The 27,745-nt window shown below is 41.3% G+C and overlaps 1 protein-coding gene across 2 annotated transcripts in view; it reads right to left on the bottom strand.

Annotated features, from left to right (window-relative positions):
* Positions 1–25,016, bottom strand: part of ADCY7 (adenylate cyclase 7) — a 145,279-nt gene extending 120,263 nt beyond the window's left edge. For both annotated transcript variants that reach the window (XM_072117686.1, XM_072117685.1), the window contains exon 1: positions 24,806–25,016. The gene's annotated coding sequence lies outside the window, so the exon portion shown is untranslated. The remainder of the gene's footprint in view (positions 1–24,805) is intronic.
* Positions 25,017–27,745: the final 2,729 nt, after the last annotated feature.

Genomic DNA, 27,745 nt, shown 5'->3' with positions numbered 1-27,745 from the left:
AGGGGAAGGAGCAGCTATTTTGGGGGAAAAAAATTCTAAAAGGCCTCAGGACTATTTAAACTAGAGACCTGGTAGGAAGGTAACTACAGAGTCATGGTACATGGGGGAGAAAGGGTGGCTTGGGTAGGATCAGGGAATAAGAACCAAAGGAATAGGGAAAACCATAGTTCCTTAATGTTGGAGGCCAAGTATGATATAGAGGGAATCAGTGAAACATGGCTGGAAACATGACTGCGCTATAGATGGTAATAGTCTGTTAACCACTTAACCGGCATCGAGAAACACAGGGTGCCGGCTGTGACTGATAGCCGACACCCCAGTGTAACAACCGCGGTCGGATTGGGCTCCAATCGCGGGTGCTTAACCCGTTAAATGCCGCGGTCAGTGCGACCGCGGCATTTAACTTGCCTTTGGGGGTTGAGGGGGGGGGTCTTCACCCCACGATCGCCCGCCTCCCCCCCCCAAACCGTTTTCAGGGGGCGCCCATTGTTGCTATGGCAACTCTGGGGTCCGATCAGGACCCAAGAGCTGCCTATAAGAACTGCCTGAAAGATGGTGTCTCTGACGTCATCTTAAAGGCACAGTGTCAGCCTATGCATGTGCATAGGCTGAAACTGCTAATACCCTGCAATACATCAGTATTGCAGAGTATTATCATGAACAAGCAATCAGATGATTGCTTGTTCATGTCCCATGGTGGAAACAGTAAAAAAGTTTAAAAAAAAAAAGTTATAAAAAAAAATGGCGTTACATGGCCCAAAATAACGAAAAAGCAGAAATTATATAGCTTACAAAAGGGGCCAATGAAAAAACTAAAATCCTGGCAGCTGCAGGGCGCTTCTTTCCTTCTGCGGCTCGCTGGGAGCTCATAAAACAAGGAACGGCCACATTGGGGGGGGCTCTGTACTCAGGAGGGATTGCATAACAAATTTTAAGATGGGTTTTCTCTTTTTATCTTTTGGAAATGTGTAAATTTTAGGGCTAAATGAACGTATAATCGTCAAAATTTTACCATTTTAAATTTCAATTACTATGAAGATCTCGAGGGGGTTAATCTTCCTAAAAGCTGTTTCTGATAGTTTGAGGGTTGCAGATTTGAAAATGGACTGATTATATAAGGGTTTTGTTGTGAAATATGTAAAATTTAATTCAAAACAGTATTTATCCCCAAAAGAGTCAATTCTGAAAATCCGGAAAAGCAATATTCGATTTGTAAGCCGAGTGACATCAAAATAAATTATCCAGACATTTCAAAAATTATGAAATGTAATTCAGCAACTTATTAAGTTGGTAAATCTATCTTCCTGAAAACGCAATGATTTTGAATTTCGAAAATGGCTAATTTTTTTAAAAATTCATCATTTTTCCTTTTTTTTGTAAATAAACACAAAACTTCCAAAACTTTCAGTCAAAATTTACCACTAAAATGAAGTACAACATGTGAGGAAAACACAATCTCAGAATTGCTTTAATAAGTAACAGTGTTCAAAAGTTCTAACCATATAAAGCAACGCAAGTCAGAATCCAAAAAATGGGGCTGAGCCTGAGGCTAGAAAATGGACGCATCCTTAACCCCTTAACGACTTGGCCTTTTTTAGTTTTTTCACTTCTTTTTTTCACTCCCCACCTTCAAAAATCTATAACTTTTTTATTTTTCCACATAAAGAGCTGTGTTATGGCTTATTTTCTGCATAACAAATTGCACTTCGTAGTGACGGTATTCAATATTCCATGGCACGTACTGGGAAGCGGGAAAAAATTTCCAAATGCAGTGAAAATGGTGAAAAAACACATTTGCGACGTTTTCTTGTGGGCTTGGATTTTACAGCTTTCACTGAGCGGCCCAAATTACATGTCTACTTTATTCTTTGGGTCGGTATGATTAAGGGGATACCAAATTTGTATAGGTTTTATAATGTTTTCATACATTTAAAAAAATTAAAACCTCCTGTACTAAATTTTTTTTTTTTATTTTGGCATCTTCCGGCGGCAATAACTTTTTCATACTTTGGTGTACGGAGCTGTGAGTGGTGTCATTTTTTGCGACTTTTGATGACGTTTTCATTGCTATCATTTTTAGGACTGTGCGACCTTTTGATCACTTTTTATAAATTTTTTTATATTTTCCAAAATGGCAAAAAAAAGTCATTTTTGACTTTGGACGCTATTTTCCGTTACGGAGTTAAACGCAGTGAAAAACCGTTATTATATTTTGATAGATCGGACATTTTAGGACGCGGCGATACCTAATGTGTTTATGATTTTTACTATTTATTAATATTAATATCAGTTCTAGGGAAAGGGGGGGGGGGTGATTTGAATTTTTAGGTTTTTTTATTTTTTTAACTTTTACTATTTTTCAGACTCCCTAGGGTACTTTAACCCTGATCGATCCTACCATATACTGCCATACTGCAATATGGCAGTATATGGGGATTTTACTCCTCATTCATTACAATGTACTGATAGCACATTGTAATGAATGGGTTAAAACGAGACAGCTTCGGGCCTTCGTGAGACCCGAAGCTGTCATGGCAACGGATCAACACTGCGCCATCTTTTTGGAGCCTCCGGCAGCATTGCTAGCACCGATTGCGGGTGCTACCGGTAAGCCTTTGCTGCAATATGCAGCAAAGACTTACCGGATATGGAGAGGGCTCGGCCAGCGACGGTGCGGTGCGCATCGGGAAGGGGTTAAGGGGTTAAATCTTGTTTGTTGTTAAACCAAAGGTCACTCTAGTTCGCAATGTGAAGATCCAAAATGTTTCCCGATTTAAAAACTGTTTCAGATCCCCACCTCTTTTTGGATTCTTGATCTTTTCTATGGCTCAACACCTAAGAACACTGCAGTCACCAGCATGACAGTCCCTAATATGTTTAGATACCACAGAAAATTTTACCGCATTGACATCTGATAAGTGTCTACGGATGCGGGTTTTAAGACTATTGGTAGTGCATCCAATATAAACTAAGCAACAAGAGGTGGATTTGATACACTACAAATGTTGAAGCAAATCAACAGACACAAAGTAAAATACTTTCGTAGATCAGCTCACCATGAAGTCAAGACAATCCTCATTCCTTTGGCTCCAAATAGCTCCAGCACGGACAACCTCGGCCACAGGTGCACACGAAGCAACAATCAAGAAAAAAAATTGTATCCAGCTGGATGCGAGGAGTCGGTAAATTGATAAAAGTATCAAAATTTATTTAATCCATTTAAAAACGGTAAAATACAGCACAGCACATAGGATGAAAAGACGGATATGACGGCTAGAAGCCTACACGTTTCGGTACAAGACCTTATCCATGGCTTCTGCGTTACTTACTGCAGAGTTGCCTTATAAACACGGCTTCCGGATCGATTATATTGGTTGCACCACTAACAGTCTCAAAACGCGCATCAGAAGGCGTCTATCTGATGTCAGTTCAGAAAATGTGATAAAAATCTCTGCAGTGTTGAAACATGTTAAAAATTGTCATACAGGTGATTACAGCGTTCTGAAATGTAAGGGAATTGAAAAAGTCATGAAACCTAAAAGGGACGGTGATCTCAAGCGCATTCTATTAAACCGTGAGACGTTTTGGATTTTTACATTACAATACCCATATGGTTTAAATAAAAAACAAGATTTAATTCATTTTTGTTAGGGAGGTAAATCTTTGTGTTCATTATGCATTGCTCCTGATTGTATTGTTTTTATATGTCTTAGCATAGCAAGAGTTAAATTTTACCTGAGAAATCATGTGATCCGGAAGCCATGTTTATAAGGCAACTCAGTCTTATACCGAAACGCGTAGGCTTGGAGCCGTCATGTCCGTTTTTTCATCCTATGTGCTGTGCTGTATTTTACCATTTTTAAATGGATTAAATAAATTTTGATACTTTTATCGACTTACCGACTCCTTGATTGTTACTACAAATGTTGTGTTGCAATTAATAAATAGTTTTATTTCATGTTGTCTGTTATTCAGGTAGGATGAGAAGATTTTACTAGGGGTAGAGACTGAGCAGCATTTGCATTCCTCAGCTCCACATTTAAAGAAGCCTCTAGTACAGTGCTTGCGAACCTATGGCACTAGTGCCAGAGATGGCACTCGGAGGTCTCTCTTTGGGCACACGGGCTGTCTCCCAGGCACAGAGTTTGCCAGGCATGGCATCTTCCTGCAGTCTCAGACAGTCCAAGTAGTGCCCTGCTATTGTTAAGTGACCCATCCTGTGCTGCTTGGTCCTGTCCTAAGAGTGAAAAGGTGTCAGATTGGAGCTCAAAGATTCTGGTAGCAATAAGTTTGTTACTGCCTAAATTGCCGTGTTGGCCCTTTGGGAAAAGCTAGTGGTTTTTGGGTCTCATTTTGGGCACTCGATCTCTAAAAGGTTCTCCATCACTGCTCTAGTAAAAAGCCAAGTAGTTTTTGTTGTATTCGATTGATATAAACTGGGTGACAGTAAAGTATTTAAGGTGGGGGCTTTTTTAGCTACACATCGGACATTTTTGGCCACTATTTCAGATAATGTTGGACCTGTATATAATGTGGGTAAGTTTTTATGTATTATTTTTTCAATTTCTTTGTATTGGACACTGTATGTAGTGTAAAACACTATAGGATGTGTATATTCTCTATGTGTGGTTTTAGGATTTTTCTTTGGAGCGTACAACAAACTTGATGCTTATTCCGTTTGCACCTGTGGCCAAGGTTTTCAGTGCCAGAGTATACAGGGTTGGAACAATGAAAACTGCCTGAACAAGTGTGGTAAGCTGATCCTACGAAATTTTCTTTTCGTGAAATTGTAAGTGGCAAAGTCTCCATAAGAAAACTTTTTACTTTCCTGACCTAGAAGGTATAGGCATTTCAGACACAGGAAAACCCTATATGAAGGCTATTGCTTAAAAATGTATCCAAATTTCATCCCAATTTTTCATTTGCACGCAAGAGAATTAGAGAAATTTATGCAGTCATCAAACAAATAGCGTATCCTGAAATTGTAGGGGTGTCACAAAAATGTAATATTTCTGCACACAATGATTAACCCCTTAACGCTCTGCTCCGTAGCTCTACGGCGCAGAGTTATAAGGGATGTATGAAGAGGACTCACGGGCTGAGTCCTCTTCATACAAAAGTGGAGTTTTTTGCATTTTGCAGAAAACCCCCACCGCTATTAACCTTGTGATTGCCGCCGGCAAAGTCACCGGCGGCGTTTAAAAACCGCGGCGCGCGGGCGCCGCCATCTTTAATGCGATCGCCGCGCCCCTGAACGATTGGTTGCCATGGTAGCCTCGGGTCTTCTTTTGACCCGAGGCTTAATGGCTTCTGCAGATTCGTTACAATGAGCCAGTGGCTCATTGTAATGAATGTGCTGCAAAAATGCCATATATTGCAATACAGAAGTATTGCAGTATATGGTAGGAGCGATCTGACCATCTAGGGTTAATGTACCCTAGATGGTCTAAAAAATAGTGAAAAAAAAAAGTTTAAAAAATAAAAAAAATTAATAAAATATTAAAAATTCAAATCACCCCCCTTTCCCTAGAACGGATATAAAACATATTAAACAGTAAAAATCACAAACATATTAGGTATCGTCGCGTCCCAAAATGCCCGATCTATCAAAATCTAAAAACTGTTATGGGCGGCGGTGACCTCCGAGGCGGGAAATGGCGCCCAAATGTTCGAAATGCGACTTTTACACCTTTTTACATAACATAAAAAATGAAATAAAAAATGATCAAAATGTCGCACAGACCTTAAAATGGTAGCAATGAAAACGGCACCTCATTTCGCAAAAAATGACACCTCACACATCTCCGTGCGCCAAAGTATGAAAAAGTTATTAGCGTCAGAAGATGGCAAAAAAATTTTTTGCTTTTTTGTACACATTCGTTTAATTTTTGAAAATGTATTAAAACACAATAAAACCTATATAAATTTGGTATCACCGTGATCGCACCGAACCAAAGAATAAAGCTAAGGTATTATTTGGAGCAAAGAGTGAAAGTCGTAAAAACTGAGCCCACAAGAACGTGACACACGTGCGTTTTTTTTTTTATTTTTCCACATTTGGAATTTTTTTCAGCTTTGCAGTACACAGCATGTTAAAATAAATAACATTACGGGAAAGTAAAATTTGTTACGCACAAAATAAGCCCTCACACAGGTCTGTACACGTAAAAATGAAAAAGTTATGGGTTTTTGAAGTTGGAGAGCGAGAAATGAGCCGAAAAACCCTGCGTCCTTAAGGGGTTAAACTGCCCGTCATAGTGGTCACTGTGGCATAAGCCTGGCACTATTTGACCCCTAAAAGAATAGGAAAAGTGGAAGTGTATTGGTTCATGTCACTTCCGGTAGGCATCCAATAGGATCATCCCGCCATGTGTTTTCATGGAGGGATAATTTGAAGCCGATAGCCAGAGACAGCCTGTTGGACTTGCGCCGGAGGACCACACAATGTGGAAATAGGAGATTAATCACCAGAACCTGTGTATTTGACGTATAAGACCCCCTAACACACTGCTCCCATGATGAAGCAGTAGGTGAAACGTGTATTTTGATGCTGGAGTATATGACTGGAGGTTTTGGAATGGGTGGTTGGTGAACCTTATTCCTTACTTGTTTACAGTGATTTACATGTAGGATAAAATTTCCTTGACATTGTCATGTCTGAGTAGGTATATGTAAATACTATTAGAAATATATAACATAAAATTTGTATTAGTTTTAGGTTATTAAGAGAACTCATTTTAGCCCTAAGAATAGGAAAAGTGGAAGTGCAGTTATAGCTAATAAATGCAGATGATAGTATAATGGGACATAAAGTATAAGTCATGCAGTCATAATACATTGGAAAACATACGCATTGCAGTGTGTTCTACATTCGGAGCAGCAGGCTGATAAAGGAGTCAGTTAGAACTATGACTTACCAACCTCACGGTTCTGTAATTTGGGATGAGTTCTAAGGAAAGGGATTGGTTTTTTATTTAAATTTTTTACATTTTTTTCTGTGACTTAACATCCGAGGGATCTTGTCAGTTATATACTTTGCTGCAATATTTCTTTATACATACGGTATAAGAACAGTGCCCAAACTACAATCCAAATCCAAACACAGGATTTTAAGCAGTAACTTTGATCCTTGTTAAACTTTCATCATAGCAGCCTTGAAGACAACAAAGATGAAACAAAAAGGCAAATTTTGACTATCATTGTATCTTCTCTCCAGAGTCCCTCTGTACAAGAAGAATCATGGGGTCAGCAGGAGGACCTCCAAATAAAAATAGGCCATGTCCACACCTTCTTTTGGTTCATAATCCATAAAAGCAAATGGTAGATTTTCTTTAAAAGGGTATTCCAGGAATCACCATAATTCATATAAAAATGGCTCATTAAAATATAAGCGAATATCTAATTAGTTGTATGGCCAGTGAGGTGATGTGCAGGGATGGCAGTTACACATCATTACTATGGTAACAGAGCAGGACAGTCTGATACATCATCACTGGGGGCAGAACATAAGAGGGAGGAGGAGTTACTGAGAACTAAAGGATCTTGTAGTTTCCAGTGGCAGCCATCTTGGTGACAACTCTGCATGCTTTAGAGAGGCCAAAAAATTTTGTGAATCATAAAATCAAACTATTTTAGCTCCATTTTGCAACTAATGACATTGAGTTTTGTCATATTCAATTATTTTTAGAATCATGGGTTTATGAATCAGACATTCATATTCCCGGAATACCCCTTTAAGTTCATTGAAAGTGCAGGACAAGTCGTGTCTTTGAGTCGTGTCTTGTGAACTGTGTTGGGGGAGGCCCTGGGTGCCCGCAGACAGCACTTAGAATGCCACCTCTGGACTCTGATAAATAGAGGTAAGAAGTAATATATTTCCCTTTCACACAGATGTGGGCATGCATGAAAATGCATGATGCCCACATGCTCTCTAGAATAAGCAGCATTCATTTTTGCTCTGTGAAACAATATGGAGTATAGTGCACAGAACAGCACCCTGTACACGCCTGACAAGGTTACCATAAAATTGAAGTTTTGCACACTATATTCATGGTCAGCTTACAATGACATATTTCTGCATTGTCACTAGTGCATGTGGGTTTTTTTTAACGGCTTGGAACAAACCATTTAAGCTAAGAAAATGTTTATGAGGATGCACAAGACAGAGGTTTCTGTTCGGAGAAGGTAAAGAATGATCCACTAAACTATGAAAACAGTTTTACTGGGAGCAATATTAGTATAAAGCGCACATGAATTATATCTTCCCTCTGAGCATATAAGGTGTGGTAGTGTAGTTCACGGTGTGGTGTTTATAGGAGAACAATATGCCACTATTTTTTCTAAAGGAAACACGATATTGTCGCCTTGACACATTTCAGACCTATGCTACAGGCTAGAGTTTGAGTTACACCCTTTTGTGTCTGATGAAGGTCAGAGGTATCGCTTTGTATCACAGTTTAACTTTTTAATCATTTCAATCTTTGTAGATTTAAAAATAGGGAAATTCCACCCACAATTTGCCGCTCCGCCCATTCTTTCCGATACCCAGTTGCATAGATTTCTACAACCTTCAAAAGACTCCTTAACTGCTTCAGGACCAGACACAATTTGGCACATGTTCTCTGGAATTTTTTGGGCTAACGACATGATTTTTGAGTCATTTTTAGGCCGCTAGCTTTATGGGAGGTGTGCATACATAAAAATACTGCGCTTGGGACATGTAGCCTGAGCACACCAGGGTAATACACATAACTTTTATTACTATATATATCTGCAATCGTGGGATATACATTTCTGATAAAAGAAGTCCTGAGGAATGATGCTCCTCAAGAACTTCTTACTAGGAATGTATATTTCAAATTTGGAATACTTAGAATTGCACTTTTTCCCAATTAGCCCCATTAAAAGTTCATCAATAAAGTCTGGGTTTTTTTTAAAGATAAATTTCATTATTATTTATTATTTTTATACAATTTTTACCATGGGGACTAAATATTGTGCTACACATATAGGTCAGGTTGTAACAGATGTGGTAATATCCAGTTTGTTAAAAAAAAAATTTTATTGTATATTTTCTTTTGTTTTTATTTCTATTATTTATTTTAAGTTGGTAACACGGACTGAAAAGGCTCTAGTGATCAGGCATTTTTAGCGAATTTTCATAAGCGCCGGATTAAGGGACATCATTTTTTTGTATGCTTCCTTAACATTTTTTGCCGTGTTTTTTTCGGGACACAGAGCTAGTTAACCTCTTGAAGCTCAGGGTCCGATATAGAGCTGATGCCGGTTAAGCTCAGGGTCCGATATAGAGCTGATGCCGGTTCAGCTCAAGTTGAGCCGAACCGGCATCGGGACACACGGGGTGCCAGCTTTAACTAATATAGCTGCCTGTAGGCAGTGCCTGAAAGACGGCGTCTGTGACGTCATCTTAAAGGCACAGTGTCAGCCACGATGAACGCCGTTAAAAAAACAGTTAAAAACCCGTCAAAAAAGTGAAAAAAAAATATGTACTCCTGAATGATACTGTTGCAAAGTACAACATGTCCCGCAAAAAACAAGCCATCAACAAGCTCTGCAGCCAAAAAAGTAAAAAATGTTAAGCCACTTGGAAGATGGCAATGCAAAAATGATAGATTTTTCCTCACATTAGGTTTTATTTGGCAAATTAAGTAAAATGTAAATATAAAAATAAAATGAAAAAATATTCATGTATGGTATTCCCGTAAGCATACCGACCCATAGAATAAAGAAAACATGATTATTGGTCTTTAAGGTGAACACGAAAGAAAAAAAAAGTAAAAAATTCAGTACAGAATTGATGCTTTTCTACTCTTGCCCTCAAGAAAATATTCCTAAATTTTCAACAATAGGTGATACCAACCCCAAAATGGTAACACTGGAAAAAGCATCTCATCCCGCAAAAAAAATGCCATCACATGGCCCCAATAACAAAAAAGTAAAAATTTTATAGCCTACAAAAGGGACCAATGAGGAAAATAAAATCCTGGCAGCTGCAGGGCGCTCCTTCCCTTCTGCACCTCGCTGTGCCCCCATAAAATAAGTAACGGTCACATGTAGGGGGTCTCTGTACTCGGGAGAAATTGCATAACAAATTGTAAGATGAGTTTTCTGTTTTTATCTTTTGGAAATGTGTAAATTTTAGGGCTAAATGAACGTATAACCGGCACAATTTGACCATTCTTAATTTCACCTCCATTTTGATGTAATTACTATGAAGATCTCAAGGGGTTAACAATCTTCCTAAAAGCGGTTTCAGATAGTTTGAGGGGTGCAGATCTGAAAATTGGTTGATTATACAGGGTGGGGGTTTGATTTTAAATATGTAAAATTTCATTCAAAACTGTATTTATCCCCAAAATGGTCAATTCTGAAAATACAGAAAAACCGACATTCGATTTGTAAGCCGCGTGACATCAAAATAAGTTATCCAGACATTTCAAAAATGATGAAAATTGTAAAGCAGACATATGGAAAATGTTATTTAGCAACTTATTTAAGTGGTAAATCTATATGCCTGAAAACGCAATGATTTCGAAAAATGGAAAATTTTTCAAAAAATTCATTTTTTTTTTTTTTAATAAACGCAAAACTCATCAGTCAACATTTACCACTTAAATGAAGTACAACATGTGGGAAAAAACAATCTCAGAATCACTTTGATAAGTAACAGTGTTCAAAAGTTATAACCATATAAAGCGACGCAAGTTAGAATCCTGAAAATAGGACTGAGCCTTAAGCTGTAAAATGGCTGCGTCCCTAAGGGGTTAAAAAGGTTATAAAAACTTAAACATTTGTTTTTATTTTTATTTGTGGTTAAAGGTGGAAAAAAGGCTTTTTTTGTAATTTAATGTACTGTACCTTTTTTTTTTTTTTAATTAACTTAAAGGGGTATTCCGGGAATATGAACGTCTGACACAAAAACCCATGATGATATAAATAAATGAATATAACAATACTCAATGTCATTAGTCACAAAACGGAGCTTAAATAATTTGATTTTATGATTTACAAAATTTATGGCCTCTCTAAAGTAGGTGGAGTTATCACTAAGATGGCCGCCACTGGAAACTACAAGTTCCATGATCCTTTAGTTCTCAGTAACTCCTCCTACCACTTATGCTCTGCTAACAGTGATGATGTAACAGGTTTTCTTGCTCTGTTACCATAGTAATGATGTGTAACTGCTATTATCACAACACTGGCCATACTGGATGCACTGCAACCAACCGACTACAGCCAAACGTAGTGGTGGTCACATGACCCTGCCCAGGCAGGTACAGGACATGTGATGTGGACATGTGACCAGCAGGGCCAGTAGCATTTTAATACTTCATCACTGTGTATGTCATCAGCATTTTCTGCTAAGGGGAGCAAAATTTTAAATAACAACTAATTACAGTACACATTAGCTTATATTTTGAGTGCCCACTTGTATATGAATTATGCTGATTCCTGGAATACCCCTTTAAAATGAACATACCGTAATTAATGAATTCCCCATTTTGTTTAGGTGGTTTTGATATATAATTTGGGGCAAACGGGGCAACTATGACAACGTTAATAGACCTTATTTATACAAAAAAAAAAAATCATCTCAGGCACACACTCACCGCACACAGCGCACATTACACATACACTATCCATAGAGTGCAGTGAACATATTGCATGTGGTGTATGGCCCGGAGGTGGCTCTCACTTACCCGGCACAGCTCTCAGGTCCCGTCGGGATCACAGGCCTGCAGAACAATGTCTCCCCGGGCCTGCGCTCTTGCTCCGGGGTCACTGCGTCTATGACGCATGGTGAGGTATTAATGCGATCTCTGGGTACCATATCCCAAGTCAGAGGCGCAAAAACAGATTAGGGCATAAAACCGCATGACCAACTATTGTGCATCAACATCACAGTATATATTGTCTGACGAAGATATGGTACATATCATTGTAAATTAAGTCACAGCACTGTACAAGGAACCTCCTTCCTATGGTCCAACACATTATTATACACTACCACAAAATAAAAAAAAAAAAGCTAAGTAACAACCCAGCAACACCTGCCAAGCTCCTGCTGCTTCTCCCGATCAGGAGACAGAGGTGTTTGCTGTAATGCCTAATATAGGAAATTACACTTCCAGAGGATAATCAGAAGATACTACAGTCACAGAAAATAGCCAGGCTGAGGCCACAGCTACACGTGGCGTTTGGACATTTCAACTGCATTTGAAACGCAATGGAGAGGGGCTTGACCGAATGGCACAGAGATTGTGAGTCCTCACGGGAAGGGCCCGCCTTCCGCTTGTCTCCTGATCACTGTACTTTTGTATTTGTACTTGCATTTGTTTTTGTCTTAATGTAATATATGTGAACCCCTTACTCATTGTACGGCAGCATGGAATTAACGGTGCTCCATAAATAATAATTAACAGAGTCTGAGGTCCCCACAGACTGAGCAAAATGCATAGGACAGGAGTCCTTCCATTGTAAAGAAATAGGATGTAAGGAGACCCTGTATGTCAAACAGTTGTAAAAGTTTAGTTCAGTGATTTACCTACTTCTTTTTTGTATAAAGCCATCACAGTTGTCGGTTTTCCTATCTTGATGCAAAACAATCTGGTGTAGTTATGCCAAATTTGCATGTTATTCCCTTCCACATGATAGAGGTTAGCAATCTGACTCATGGACCCCCAGTGACCCTGAGGATGAGCACCTGTTCTGTTGGAGCAGAAGTTAAAGTGCGTCACCGATGTGCCCTGTTGGCATGCATCATTGACCCACATAGGCTGCTTTCAGATTCACATTGTGTTTTGAAATGCAATTAAACAACCCAAAATTACATTGGGTTAACACTGCATTTAACTAAATATTCAGTTTGACAATGTATTTACAGAACAAAATATTAACACAATGTTAACTAATGCATTTACACAAATGCCATGTTAACATAATGTAATAAGGAAAATCTCCTCTCCACAGTGTAAACGGCACATGTAAATGCAGTCATTTAACAAGCAGCACGAAATACTGTAAGGGTACATTCAGACGCCCATCTGGGGGAAGGGGCGTATATGCGGCTGCATAAACGGCGATGGCGGCCTGGCTGTAGCTGGGCGGGCATACTGCTGTGTGAATGTACCCTAATATAGTATATTGTATAAGCTATCAGATACCCTAGTATTCAAGAGACTTGAAAAAAAACAGTAAAATGTGAAAACTTTTAAATTCAAATCACCCCGGTTTCCTAGGACAGAAATAAACATAATTGTGATGTTCCACATCCCCCAGGGATACAAAAGGTCAGCTTCACAGACACCCCCTTCATTCAAGGGCTAAAGGGAGGCACAAGAAATGAGAGACTCGACATGCTGAGAGACGCATTCCACTAGCCCCAGTGAAACAGAGCCCTGTCACCACAGTAGGACTGCCATCAGTTCCTTATTACATATACAGTAAGAATGAGTACCAGATTATTTCAGGTCACAAAACAGCCCCAGGTAGCATATAACATTAGACCAAGAGCACCAATGTGTGCGTCTGCGGATCATGATCAGCACAGGTTACCATTTAATCCCACCGGAATAAACGCTGGGGTGCCAAATTTTACTACCAAAAAAAAAACCTGGGAAAACTTATTGACTCCAGTATAAGCCTAAGTGCTTAATGGTATTGGTTGCCACCTTCATACTGTATATAGCAGATTAATTCAATTAAATGTGAAGGCCCCAAGGAGAATACCTCTTTAACATCTTAACAATCTTCATTGGGGTTTGCGGCATATTGCAGCAAACACCCACCGCTAAAACGTGCGTGCTGTCAGTAGCATTTAAAAGATGCTTTTTGTTTTGATCGTCACTCCCCATAACGTCATTGAGGGGAGACGATCTGTCGCCATTAAAGTCTCAGGTCTTTATAAGGTCAGAGGCTGTCTCGTTTCAGCAGATCTGTTTACAATGTGCGATTTAAACATTGGCTCACATTTATTAACCCCTTAAGGACGCAGCCATTTTACAGCTTAAGGCTCAGTCCCATTTTTTAGATTCTGACCTGCGTCTCTTTATACGGTTATAACTTTTGAACACTGTTACTTATCAAAGTGATTCTGAGATTGTTTTTTCCCCACATGTTGTACTTCATTTTAGTGGTAAATTTTGGCTATATAACCAACCCATTTTCAAATCTGCACCCCTCAAACTATCAGAAACAGCATTTACAAAGATTGTTAACCCCTTGAGATCTTCATAGTAATTGAATCAAAATGGCGGTGAAATTTAGAATGGTCAAATTTTGTCGGTTATACGTTCATTTAGCCCTAAAATTTACACATTTCCAAAAGATAAAAAGAGAAAACTCACCATAAAATTTGTTCTACAATTTCTCCTGAGTGCAGCGACCACCCACACGTGGCTGTTACTTGTGTTATGGGGGCACAGCGAGGCGCAGAAGGGAAGGAGCACCCTGCAGCTGCCAGGATTTTAGTTTCCTCATTGCCCCCTTTTGAAGGCTATAAAATTTTCGCTTTTCCGTTATTTGGGCCATGTGACGGCATTTTTTTTGCGGGACGAGATGCTTTTTCCAGTGTTACCATTTTGGGGTTGGTATCACCTATTGTTGAAAATTTAGGAACTTTTTTTGAGGTCATGAGTAGAAAAGCATCAATTCTGTACTGGATTTTTTTAATTTTTTTTTTTCGTGTTCACCGTATAGCCTAATAATCATGTTATCTTTATTCTATGGGTCGATACGATTACGGGGATACCAGACATGAATATTTTTTCTTATGTTTTACTAAATTTGCCAAATATAACCCTAATGTGGGGAAAAATCTATCATTTTTGCATCGCCGTCTTCCAAGTGGCATAACATTGTTACGTTTTTGGCTACAGAGCTGTTTGATGGGTTGTTTTTTGCGGGACATGTTGTTCTTTGCAAAAGTATCATTCTGGAGTACATATGTTTTGTTGATCACTTTTTATTGCATTTTTAGTGGGATATAATAGGTAAAAATCAATTTTTGGCGGGTTTTTAACTGTTTTTTTTTTTTACGGCGTTCATCATATGGGTTCAATAGTTATTTAGTTTTATTCTATGGATTGTTACGGATGCGGTGATACTATATATGTGGGGTTTGTGTTATGATTTAGACTTTTTTGAGCGTTATATGTCTCTTTATATGTTTTGGGGCTTATGGGCATTTTTAGTGATTTATAAAGTAATTTTTTTATTGATAAACATTTTTTTTTACATTTTTTTACATGATCCACCATGGGATATGAACAAGCAATCATCTGATTGCTTGTTCTTGATAATACTCTGCAATACTAATGTATTGCAGGGTATTATCAGTGCCAGCCTATGCAGATGCATAGGCTGACACTTTGCCTTTAAGATGACGTCACAGACGCCATCTTAAAGGCAATCCCTCCAGGCTTCTCTGGGGTCCCGATCGGACCCCAGAGGTGCCAAAACAGCGATCGCCCCCCCCGAAAACGGTGCGGGGGGGGGGGGGGCGATCGTGGGGTAAAGAACCCCAGAAGGCATGTTAAATGGCGCGGTCGCGTTGACCGCGGCATTTAACGGGTTAAATACCCGCGATCGGAGCCCACTCCGACCGCGGGTGTTAGCCGGGGATGTCAACGGTAGATTACCGTTGAAATCCCGCGGCTAACGATGCCAGTTCGGCTGCTATGCAGCGCTGAACCGGCATCGTCTCTGCGCAGTAGCTGTACTGCGCTGAGCGCTATTCGCGGGACTCAGCGCAGTACAGCTACGGCGCAGAGCGCTAAGGGGTTAAAGTGCACTAGAAAGAATGTGCAAACTGATTGGAAATGTATTTATGAAGTCTCTGCGCTAGTTTTGTTTGGCGGTAGCTTGTGTCCAACAGGACAGAAAAAAAAATGTGCTCCTAAAGGTGTTATTGTGTGCCACAATTCTGCAACATGAACAAGGTGCACCAAAAAAAAAAAAATGGTGCACATAGTACAGACTATGTACTATGCACTGTTTTTGATAAATATGGGCCAATAATAGATTGATGTGGAAATACCCATATACAGACACACTATATGGCAATATATGGTAGGATCAATCAGACAACCTAGTGTTAAAGTACCCTAGAGGGTATGAAAAATAGTGAAAAATAAACAAATAAAAAAAAAAAGTGGTTAAACATTTTTGTTTAAAAATTAATAAAAACAAAAAGTTTAAATCACCCCCTTTCCCTAGAACCGATATGAAAAGAAACAAGTAAATCATAAACATGTTAGGCAAACGGGCAATGTATCAATATAATAACTGTTACTCTCGGCATTGAGCCTTGTAATGGAAAATAGCGCTAAATTTCTGAAACACCACTTTTTTGCTATTTTGCAACAAATATTTAACAGAACCTGTACAGTTCTCAATATGATAGCAATGAAATAGTCAGCTCATCTCGCAAAAATATGGAATTAGACTTACCGGTAATTCGGTTTCCACTAGTGACCATGACGGCCCCCACCTGGAGGATGCTCCTATATCCTGTAGGGACAGGAAGTGCAAGAGATTAAAAGCTCCTCCCTAGCACCCAACACCAGTGTCTACCAAAGTACCACCCGGAAGGATGCAAGTGCAAAAAATTTACATAGAACCATCTCCAAGAAAGAAGAAAGGGAGGGAAATAATGGGGGGCCGTCATGGTCACTAGTGGAAACCGAATTACCGGTAAGTCTAATTCCATATTTCCACCACGTTCCATGACGGCCCCCACCTGGAGACTTACCAGATTACCCCATTATTTGGGAGGGACCACCGCCTGCAGGATTTTCCTGCCGAATGCCAGGTCCTCCTGGGAGGCAATATCCAAACGATAGTGCTTTGCAAAGGTCGAGGAACTTGACCACGTTGCTGCTCGGCATATCTGGTCCAGAGATGCACCCCTTTTTTCGGCCCATGATGTTGCCATGGCCCTAGTGGAATGGGCTTTAATATCCCCCGGAAGGGAAGTGTTTGCGGTCTTGTAGCAGAGAGATATGGTGGATTTTATCCATCTGGCTAAGGTCGCTTTTGAGGCTTTCAACCCTCTATTCTTTCCCCCAAAGTTGACTAATAAACTGGAATCTTTACACCATTCTTTTGTTGCTTCTAAGTAAAAGAGAACACATCTCCTAACATCTAAAGTCTGCCACTTCTTTTCCCGTTCAGATTTAGGATTAGCACAAAAGGAGGGAAGAATAATTTCCTGTCTACGGTGGAATTCAGACACAACTTTAGGGAGGAAGAGGGGATCTAGTTTGAGAATTATCTTGTCATCTAAAATTCTTAGAAAGGGTTCTCTGCGTGAGAGGGCCTGGATTTCGCCCAGTCTGCGTGCTGTGGTAATTGATATCAGGAAGATCGTTTTAAATGTGAGGATTTTCATGTTTGCAGAATCCAGAGGCTCAAAGGGGGGCTCTGTGAGAATATTTAGGACCAGAGAGAGATCCCAAGAGGGGACTGGGTTGTGTATATGTGGTTTAATACGAGAACAGCCCTTAATGAATCTTTTGATCCATCTGTGATCTGCTAAGGGGAAGTCAAAATATATACTTAAGGCCGAAATTTGGACCTTAAGGGTGCTTGGTTTAAGACCTAGAGAAAACCCTGCCTGTAAGAAATCTAAAATTTGACTTAAGTTTGGATTTTCTGGAGAAGGAGGATAATCCCCACACCATGTACAGAATTTTTTCCAGATCTTGGCATAAATTGCGTTAGTCACTGGTTTCCTGCTTGCTTGAATAGTGTCGATCACTTCGGAAGAAAGGCCTCTGGTCATTAGGTATGCCCTCTCAGGATCCAGGCCGTAAGCTTTAGATGTCGCACGTCTTGATGATACAGTGGACCCTGTAGAAGAAGATCCTGACGATAAGGTAGATGAACAGGATTATCTATAGCTAGTTCCTGAATAACCGGGAACCAACTTCTTTTTGGCCAGTATGGAGCAATAAGAATCAATAATACCCGTTCTGTTCTTAATTTCTGCAAGATTTTGGGAATTAGGGGTATGGGAGGGAAGGCATAGACTAACCCCGACCCCCATGTATGACTGAAGGCATCTAACCCCGTAGGAGAGCCCCTATGATCTAAAGAAAAGTATTTAGGGGATTTATTATTTATATGGGTTGCGAAAAGATCTAAGGTTGGAGTCCCCCAGATCTGACAGATTTTCCTGAAAGTTTGCGGGTTTAGTGACCATTCATGAGGATCTAATGTAACCCGGCTTAAGAAGTCTGCTTCTATATTTTCTGTACCTTTGAGATGGACAGCTGAGAGGGATAGAAAATGTGTTTCTGCCCACCTAAAAATTTGATGTGATAACTCTGACAAAGATTTAGACTTTGTGCCCCCTTGTCTGCGCAGATAAGCTACTGTAGTAGTGTTATCAGAAAGGATTTTTATGTGTTGATTTTTTATGTGCAAGTGGCCCTTTTTGAATGTTTCTAGGACTGCCTTTAACTCCCGGAAGTTTGAGGACCTAGAACAAGTCTGGCTGTCCCACTGACCTTGAAAATAGTGGCCTGCCAACGCAGCCCCCCAACCTGACAGGCTTGCGTCTGTTCGTATTGTTAAGATTGGGTTTGGGTTCCACCAAACTCCTTTCTTTAAGTTTATGGGATTCTTCCACCAGGATAGTGAATGTTTTACTGAAAGGGGAATTTTTACCTTGTGGTCTAGATGTAGAGGGTTTTTGTCCCACACCCGGATTGTCCAAGCCTGCATAGTCCTTGTGTGGTTTTGAGCCCAAGACACGCACTGGATACAGGACGTCAGAAGGCCCAGGAGACTCAGAGCTGCTCGAATGCTGCACGACTCTTTCCTCTGGAAAAGACTTATATTTTCCTTTATTTTTTGGATCTTTTCTAACGGTAGGAAAGAACTCTGTTTCACAGAATCTAGTTTTACCCCTAGAAACTTTTTTACCGTCTCTGGTTTTAAATCTGATTTTTTCTTGTTTATGACCCAACCTAAGTCCTGGAGGAGACCTATGACTATCTGAAGGTGGGTCTTTAGTTCTAATTTGGTCTTGGCAACTAGAAGTAGGTCGTCTAGGTAAGGAACTATAATTATGCCCTTCAACCTTAGGTGGGCCACTACCTCTGCCATAATTTTTGTAAAAATACGGGGTGCCGAAGAGATCCCAAATGGTAGGGCTTTGAACTGAAAATGAAGTATTTTTCCCCCCGGGGAACGAACTGTGAATCTTAGATATTTCTGGTGATCCTGGCAAATAGGGACGTGATAGTACGCGTCTTTTAGATCGATCGTACATAGAAAATAATTTTTTCCTATCAAGGGGGTTGCTGACTTTATCGATTCCATCTTGAAGTGTTTGTACTTTATAAATCTGTTTAATTTTTTTAGATTTATAATTAGACGGTAAGACCCATTGGGTTTTTTTTATCAAAAATAGAGGGGAATAAAATCCTTCCCCTTTTTCTATCTCCTGGACTGGAACAATCACATCCATCTGAAGTAACTGTTGGATGTTGGTCCAGAGGTGGAGAGTTTGATTTTCTGGCAGATTTGGGTTCTGAAAATGTTGTGGGGGAATATGGAGAAACTCTACCCTGTAACCTGACTGGATGGTCTGGAGTATCCAAGGGTTTTGGCAGATTTTTTCCCATTCGGGCCTGAAATGGGAAAGTCTCCCCCCCACCTGTAAGTCATTGTTTCCTCTGCTTGTGGTCGGGGTTAGAGAAAAAACCCTCGACCTGCGCCTCCTTTTGCGTAGCTCCATCTACCCGTCTTCCCTTTGCCCCTAAAGGGAGGTTTCTCTTCCCTGGAAGTACGAAAGGGAAAGGGAAAGGAAGGTTTTTTAGGGGGAATTCTATTAACCGGAAACCCCTTTTTTCTGTCTGCAGCATTCTCTAGTATAGAGTCTAATTCGCTGCCAAACAAAAATTCACCTTGGAATGGGATACCGCAGAGCATAGATTTAGATTTTGTATCCCCACCCCACTGTTTTAACCAGAGAGATCTCCGGACAGAATTGGTCAAGGCCGCCTCTTTGGCCGAAAACCTTAAAGCTTCAGCAGAAGCATCCGCTAGAAATGCTGTAGCGGATTTGAGGAGGGGTAAAGACTCTATAATGGAATCTCTAGAGGTTTTATTTACCAGGTGTGATTCCAATTCTGACAACCAAAAATATAGAGTCCTGGCGACAGAAGTGGAGGCAATGTTGGTCTTAATATTTAAAGAAGACGTCTCCCAAGCCCTCTTAAGTAAGGCATCAGATTTACGGTCAAGGGGGTCTTTTAATTGGGCACTATCTTCAAATGGGAGATCCGTCTTTTTTACTACCTTAGCAACTTGTATGTCGACTTTAGGTATTTCATCCCATAATGTATTATCCTCAAATTGCAACCTATTTCGGAATTCTTTGGGGATAGAAATTCTTTTTTCTGGCTCCTTCCACTCCGATAATACTAAATCTTTTAGTGTGTCAATTACAGGAAAGAAACTTTTCTTTCTGTATTTAAGTCCCCCAAAGAGGTCACTCTGTACTGAGGTTGGTTCTGACACATCTTCTATTTCTAGTGTGTTTCTCAGGGCTTTTAATAAGTTGTCTAGATCTTCGGACGCAAACAAATACTTTGTGTGCCCTTGATCTTTAGAATGTCCCCCCTCTAGGCTTTCTTCCGGTCTATCATCTATAGAACAGGAAGGGAAATCTGAATCTTGATCAGAAGAGGATGACTGAACGTATCTAGGTTTTTTCCTAGGTGGTTCGGGTAAATGAGCAGCAATAGAGGAGGAAACTTCTTCCTTTATTGCGGATCTTATTTCGTCCATTAATGACGATCTTTCCTCTTTTAAAATTTTGGTCAGACAGTCTGAACACAGGCTTTTCCTATAATCCTCGGGTAATTTAGAATTACATAAGCCACATCTTTTAGGTTTTTTAAGGGGTTTATCTCTCTCTCTCTGTTCTTTCTCTTTAGGTTCTTTCTGCTCTTTTCCCTAAGAGAAGCATACATGATAACAGTTAATAGACAGATATGAAATGTATGGTGAGAGAGAAGAGATCAGCCCAGGGCTTGTACTTACGGGTACCAGGACCTGGAACAGGTTGGATGCGTCATCAGCCATATTTGCTGGAAGCACCAGAGCCACCGACTAGGTTTCTCCAGGGACGCTTAAATCTGTTTCCTGCCGCGTCTGGAGAGGCTCGTCCCTCCTCCCCCTTCCGGTGAAACCGGAAGCGATCGGGCTCCTGGACTTGCGCATGCGTCCACGGAGCCGGCTTTCGGGTCCGCCCCCAATGACGCGACCCTGTCGCCTTGATGACGACTTCCGGTACGCGGCCCTCCGGAACCGCGCACCTAAGAAGTACGTGCGCGCGGGCACGCCGTCATCCCTGCCAGTGCCGGAACCCTTCCACCGCCGAGGACCGATGCCCCTCGCACGCCGGTCCCCCAGCAGAGAAAAGGGCCCCAGCCACAGGTATTTTCTGGCTGCATGTCCCCCCGCAACCACCCAGCATTGGTCTCCCGGGACCGTTGGTTGGGCTGGAAGAACGGAGGGTGGGGAGGAGGTATATTTTGGTGTTCCCCCCACTCGGTTGTGAGGCGGAACCCAGCAAAATGTAAAAGTAAAAATCAAAAGTAAAAAATAAAAAGTAAAGTGTAAAAAGAGAATCTCGTGTCTCCCTAGGGAGACTCTCTTGCATCCTATATCCCGTAGGGACAGGAAGACACTGGTGTTGGGTGCTAGGGAGGAGCTTTTAATCTCTTGCACTTCCTGTCCCTACAGGATATAGGAGCATCCTCCAGGTGGGGGCCGTCATGGAACGTGGTGGAAAATACAGCTCAGTTCATCGAAGTATGAAAAAGTTATTAGCGTCATAAGATGGCCAAACAAATTTTTTTTTTTGTACTCAAGGTTTTAATTTTTTGAAATCTATTAAAACACAATAAAACCTATATAAAATTAGTATCCCTGTGATTGTAACAAACCAAATAATAAAGTAAAGGTATTATTTGGGGCGCACAGTGAGAATCGTAGAAGCCAAGCCCCCAACAAAATGAAATGTGTTTTTTCACAGATTTCACCACATTTTACATTTTTTTCCCTCTTCCCAGTACAAGGCATGGAATAATAAATACCATCACAAGAAGTACAAATGTGTCACACAGAAATAAGCCCTCAGACAGCTGTGTACATTGAAAAATTTATAAGTTATAGCTTTTTGAAGGTGGAAAGTGAAAAATTAGCAAAAAGAAGGCTGCTTCCTTAAAGGGTTAAAGACACACTAGACAAAATACTAGATATACACACACGAGAAATACACATACAATGGTTAAACATGCAAAATACAGGTTATGGTAGAAGCAGTTTCTGCAGATAAATAAAGGTAAGCTACCAGTTAAGCATTGGCACTGCAACCACTGGGAGGCAAGTGTTACAAGCAGTTTTCTGTTCCACCAATATGATGTTCAGCGTAACCTCCCTTGGAAGACAAAATTGAGAGGAGGCATCTGACTCTTCCCTTAAACAATGCAAAACGCTAGGTACTTGTTACCGATTGCATGCGGTTCAGTGGCAAAGCATATGTGATGGAACCGAGCCCCGCCCACATCATTTGCATAGTGATTCTAAACGCAATAAAAACACTAAGACCGCATAGAAGGCAATGGCCGCACAGAGCGATACGGGGGCACACATACCGCTCCGTACACGGGCAAAAGATAGGACATGTTCTATTTTTCCCCGTGTTACAGGCAGTACCTAATGCATTGCAATGGAGAGGGGAGGGGTTTTTTTTTGGTTTTTTTTAAGGGGACTTGGGACATCATAAAGGTAGAAGGCACAGTGCCAAAAGTCCCCTTTACTAAATATGAGGGCACAGTACTGCTACTCGACATATATACGGACACAGTTCTAATACGCCTGTCCTCCATATGAACACACTACTGCTCCTATCCTACATAGATTAGCACAGAATTACTGCTTTTTTACATAAATGGGTATAGCACAGTAATACTATCCTTCATTTATGGGCACAGATCAGTACTTCACAATAAAAAAAATGCCTGATTGACTGATGCAAATGGAATACAATCCCTTTCAAAACTCTTAAAATGGTTAACAGAGATGGAACGATCCTGATAGCCTTCCGCCTTTTCATCATTTATGTGTTGGACACTTAATAAATACAAGATGCAACTGGTAGAAGTGGTCATGGTTGCAACGTCCATATGGTACAGACAGGAAATATGGCTGAATACAGACAGAGATAAGTCAATACATTTTTATGGTGTGTGTGTGTGTATATACACACACACTAGACCTGAGTAGAAGCAGTATATATATGATCACTGTTTGTTGGTAATACTGGTATGCCTGGATAAGGGGCACACACAGGTGGGTTTTGCCACTTCTGTGCTAAGCTCCTTGGCGATTAATACTGCAAATGGTATATCGCCAGTCACAACTAAGAACCATAGGGGGAATATATATATATATATACATACATACGTTGAGGACTTGCTACAACAGAGGCCAGTTGGAGACTTGAGTCACTTTTAGCAAGATTCATAAGGACAGTTCATATACTGTCGCAGACCAATGGCCCTGCCCTTTTCGGACCTAGCCACACCTCCTTTTCAGAAAAACTTCCTGTGTGCAACAGTTTTTGGGCAAATTGAAAATTATTTAAAATTAAGATGGTTTATGCCTATTTCTGCGCCTAAAAGGCATCTTTTGTTTTGGGTTACTACCTCATAGGGCACGTCACCACATCAGCCTAAGGCCGGCGCTACACAGGGCGCATTGTCTGTTTCCATAGAAACGCCGATGCGATCGAGCCGAGGCCCACCCCGGTGGGCGCGGCTTTGTCTGCGTTTGCAAGCGCAGACAATGCGCCCTGTGTGGCGCCGGCCTAAGGGTGGTGACACGTGGTGTTTTTAGGCCATTTTTAGTTTTCTTGCCGTCTATGGGAGACGTATGTACCCCCGCCCCCCATACGGAAGTGTTTTGGGCCGTTTTTAGTAGTGCGTTTTCAGATCGGAAAAAACGCATGCGTTTTCCACAGGCTTGACCAATTATCTTAATTCAAACTTAATTTGACCAGTTTGAATTAAGATAATTGGTCAAACCTGTCAAAAACGCATGCGTTTTTTCCGATCTAAAAACGGCCCACCCTAAGGCCTTATGCACACTTCCGTATTGGGGGGGCGCGCAATGGCTACATGGAGCGATACGGTGCTGCACATATGTGGCACCATACCGCCCCATACACAGGAAAAAGATAGCAATGCATTACGTTCGTACATGACCTATGGAGAGGGGAGGGGTCGCTCCTCCACCACTCCATGGCACACGTCTGTAGCCATATATAAACCTATGTTATAACTTTGGCAGTAGAATTGAGGAGCACAGTGGAGTCTGTGGCTACAATAGACACAACCATAAACCTGCTTGGCCTAAAAGTCTGTATATTACAGTGAAATATATGCGGGTGAAAAGCCTGGACACATACACCATACAGTGTCATTTATGCAGCAATAGACACTGGAACTAATACTTTGAAAACAGATATAAGGCTATGTTCACATGATGCTAACATTTATGTCACTGATAATCTGTTCTGGAGACGTTTCTGCACATTGTACATGAAATATGAATGAGAGCACCTCCTGAACAGAACAAAAACGGAGTGAGATGGCAGCTCACATACAACACAGACAATGCTGGAAAAGTTGTCTCCCCTTCACAACCATCAACGCAGAGGACACCAGCAGGATGTGCTGCCAGCGGTCACAATACTACAACTCACCTGGAGGTGCACAGCAGCAGCAGGTGCTCAGGGACCTCACTCGTCCCCGGGAACCAGAGGCCTCTGTGCATGGAGGTCGCCCTAGTATCCCCTCAGCAGGCTCTGGCAGGTCCCTCTGTGTGAGAGCAGTCCACCGCCCCTGACAGGGAAATCACAGCCTGTGTGGGCGGGAGAGTGAAGGTGTGCGAGTATCAGCCCGTTCACACAGTGCATACACACGTAGGTGTTTCATTTTCCTATGAGGAGAATACTGATCGATTTTTACTGGCCATGTGTATAATATGCCTGGCTGTAATAATTTGTAGTATGATAACATTATATCACAAATTCAATACAGATTGAACATGTGAAAGCAACCTAAATATTACAGGTATCTATGGACTAGTGGTCAGACTTATTTCTGGTGATTCCAGTTATTCAAGCTGCGTTCACATGTGGCATTTACATTGGGGGATATTGATTATTGGGTTTCCGCCTTGTTTGTGGTGCTCCCACCGCCTGGAAACTCTGACACAACTAATAAGTGTCTTTTTCATTTTTTTGGTGCTGAAAAGTGGAGGAGAGTAAAGAAACCAAAATAAAATTGGTCTAGCACAATAGAAACCTACACCCAGGGCTGGGTCACACGTTGCGTTTTGATATGCATTACTACAGCTAAGAAGAAGATAATTTGCCCAATTATATTACTGTTAACATTTGCATTTACAAAATGTCATGTAACACAATGTTAATACATTGTTAACTAATACTTAATGCAAGGTCACCTCTCCGAAGCTTTAGTAATGTATTTCAAAGCACAATGAAAATGCAACGTGTGCCTGCTCCCTCAGGGCGCGTTCACACGTTGCATTTTGGTTGCGTTTTCATTGCGTTTGAAACGCATATACAACAGCTGATGTGAGGTAATTTGCCTAATTACATTACCGTTTACGTTTGTAAACGCAATGTTAACGCATGCGTTAACATCACGTTTACGATGCGTTTTGTAAACGGAAACGTTTACAGTGATGTAATTAGGCAAATCACCTCTCCTCAGCTGTTGTATATGCATTTCAAACGCAATGAAAACGCAGGTCAAAGCGCAACGTGTGAACGCGCCCTCAGGGTGAAGACACACATGGCGTTTTTGGGCCGTTTTTACTAAGTGCGTTTTCAGATCGTTAAAAACGCATGCGTTAAAAAACGCCTCCGTTTTTTAAAAACGCATGCGTTTTTTGAAAACGCATGCGTTTTTGTCCGTTTTTGAGAAATTGCGCGATGAAAAACGGACAAAAAACGCATGCGTTTTTAACGATCTGAAAACGCACTTAGTAAAAACGGCCCAAAAACGCCATGTGTGTCTTCACCCTCAGGGTGAAGACACACATGGCGTTTTTGGGCCGTTTTTGGGCCGTTTTTACTAAGTGCGTTTTCAGATCGTTAAAAACGCATGCGTTTTTTAAAAACGCATGCGTTTTTTGAAAACGCATGCGTTTTTGTCCGTTTTTCGTTGCGCAATTTCGGAAAAACGGACAAAAACGCATGCGTTTTTTACGATCTGAAAACGCACTAAGTAAAAACGGCCCAAAAACGGCCCAAAAACGCCATGTGTGTCTTCACCCTCAGGCTGGTGCCACACGTGGCGCTTTGTCTGCGTTTGCAAAACAGCGGCGGCTCGGTCCCGATCGCAAGCGTTACCATAGAAACGCCAATGCGATAGGTAGGTGCGGCTTTGCTTGCGTTTGCAAACGCAAAGTGGCAGACCAAAAATGGGTTAAAAACGCCATGTGTGGCATCACCCTCAGAAGTTGAAATGAGAAGTATTAAAGCATCTTGCGTCCACGTACATCGCATTTTTTGCTGTGTTTTTGACGCATTCCAAAGGCTTCAGCCTTGATCACATACTAATGTTACATTGGAAGAATACATGTGTTTTCCCTGAAACACGTGTGTTTTGGAATGAGCGCCAGGTGTAATTTACATCTCCAGAACACATGTATTTCACTGAAAACACATATGTATGCTGGCAATGCTCCTCTCATTGCTTTTTCTGATGCAGTCAAAACACAACCTGTTATCGCAACCTGAGGGTGCGTTCACACGTTGCGTTTTGGTCGCGTTTTCATTGCGTTTGAAACGCATATACAACAGCTGATGACAGGTGATTTGCCTAATTACATTACCGTTTACGTTTGTAAACGTAATGTTAACGCATGTGTTAACAAAACGCATGCATTAACGCGTTGTTAACGCATGCCAGCCAGTTATTTAGAATGATCACCCCAAACGCATGCGTTAACATCGCGTTTACGATGCGTTTTGTAAACGGAAATGTTAACATTGATGGAATTAGGCAAATCACCCCTCCTCAGCTGTTGTCTATGCGGTTCAAACGCAATGAAAACGCAGGTCATAACGCAACGTGTGAACGCGCTCTCAGGGCGCGTTCATAACGCGACGAGAGCGCACAGGGGGCGGAGTTTGGGGCGATCGCATATGCGTTTCCAGAGAAACGCATGCAATCGGGTTATTAACCTCTTAACGCTCAGCGTCCGATATATCGGACGCTGAGCGCAGTGACTTAGCGCTCAGCGTCCGATATATCGGACGCTGAGCTGATGCCGGTTCAGCTCAAGATCTGAGCCGAACCGGCATCGGGAAAGACGGGGTGCCGGCTGTGACTGATAGCCGGCACCACAGTGTAACACCCGCGATCGGAGTTGTCTCCGATCGCGGGTGCTTAACCCGTTAAATGCCGTGGTCAGCGCGAGCGCGGCATCTAACATGTATCTGGGGGATCTTTCCCCCACGATCGGCCCCCCCGAACCGTTTTCGGGGTGCGCCGATCGTTGCTATAGTAACTCTGGGGTCCGATCTGGACCCCAGAGTTACCTGCAAGAATTGCCAGTAAGATGGCGTCTGTGACGTCATCTTACTGGCACAGTGCCAGCCTATGCAAGT

This window comes from Engystomops pustulosus, chromosome 7 (genome assembly GCF_040894005.1).
Source record: "Engystomops pustulosus chromosome 7, aEngPut4.maternal, whole genome shotgun sequence".
NCBI lineage: Eukaryota > Metazoa > Chordata > Amphibia > Anura > Leptodactylidae > Engystomops > Engystomops pustulosus.
This window is presented reverse-complemented; position numbering and strand designations above follow the sequence as displayed.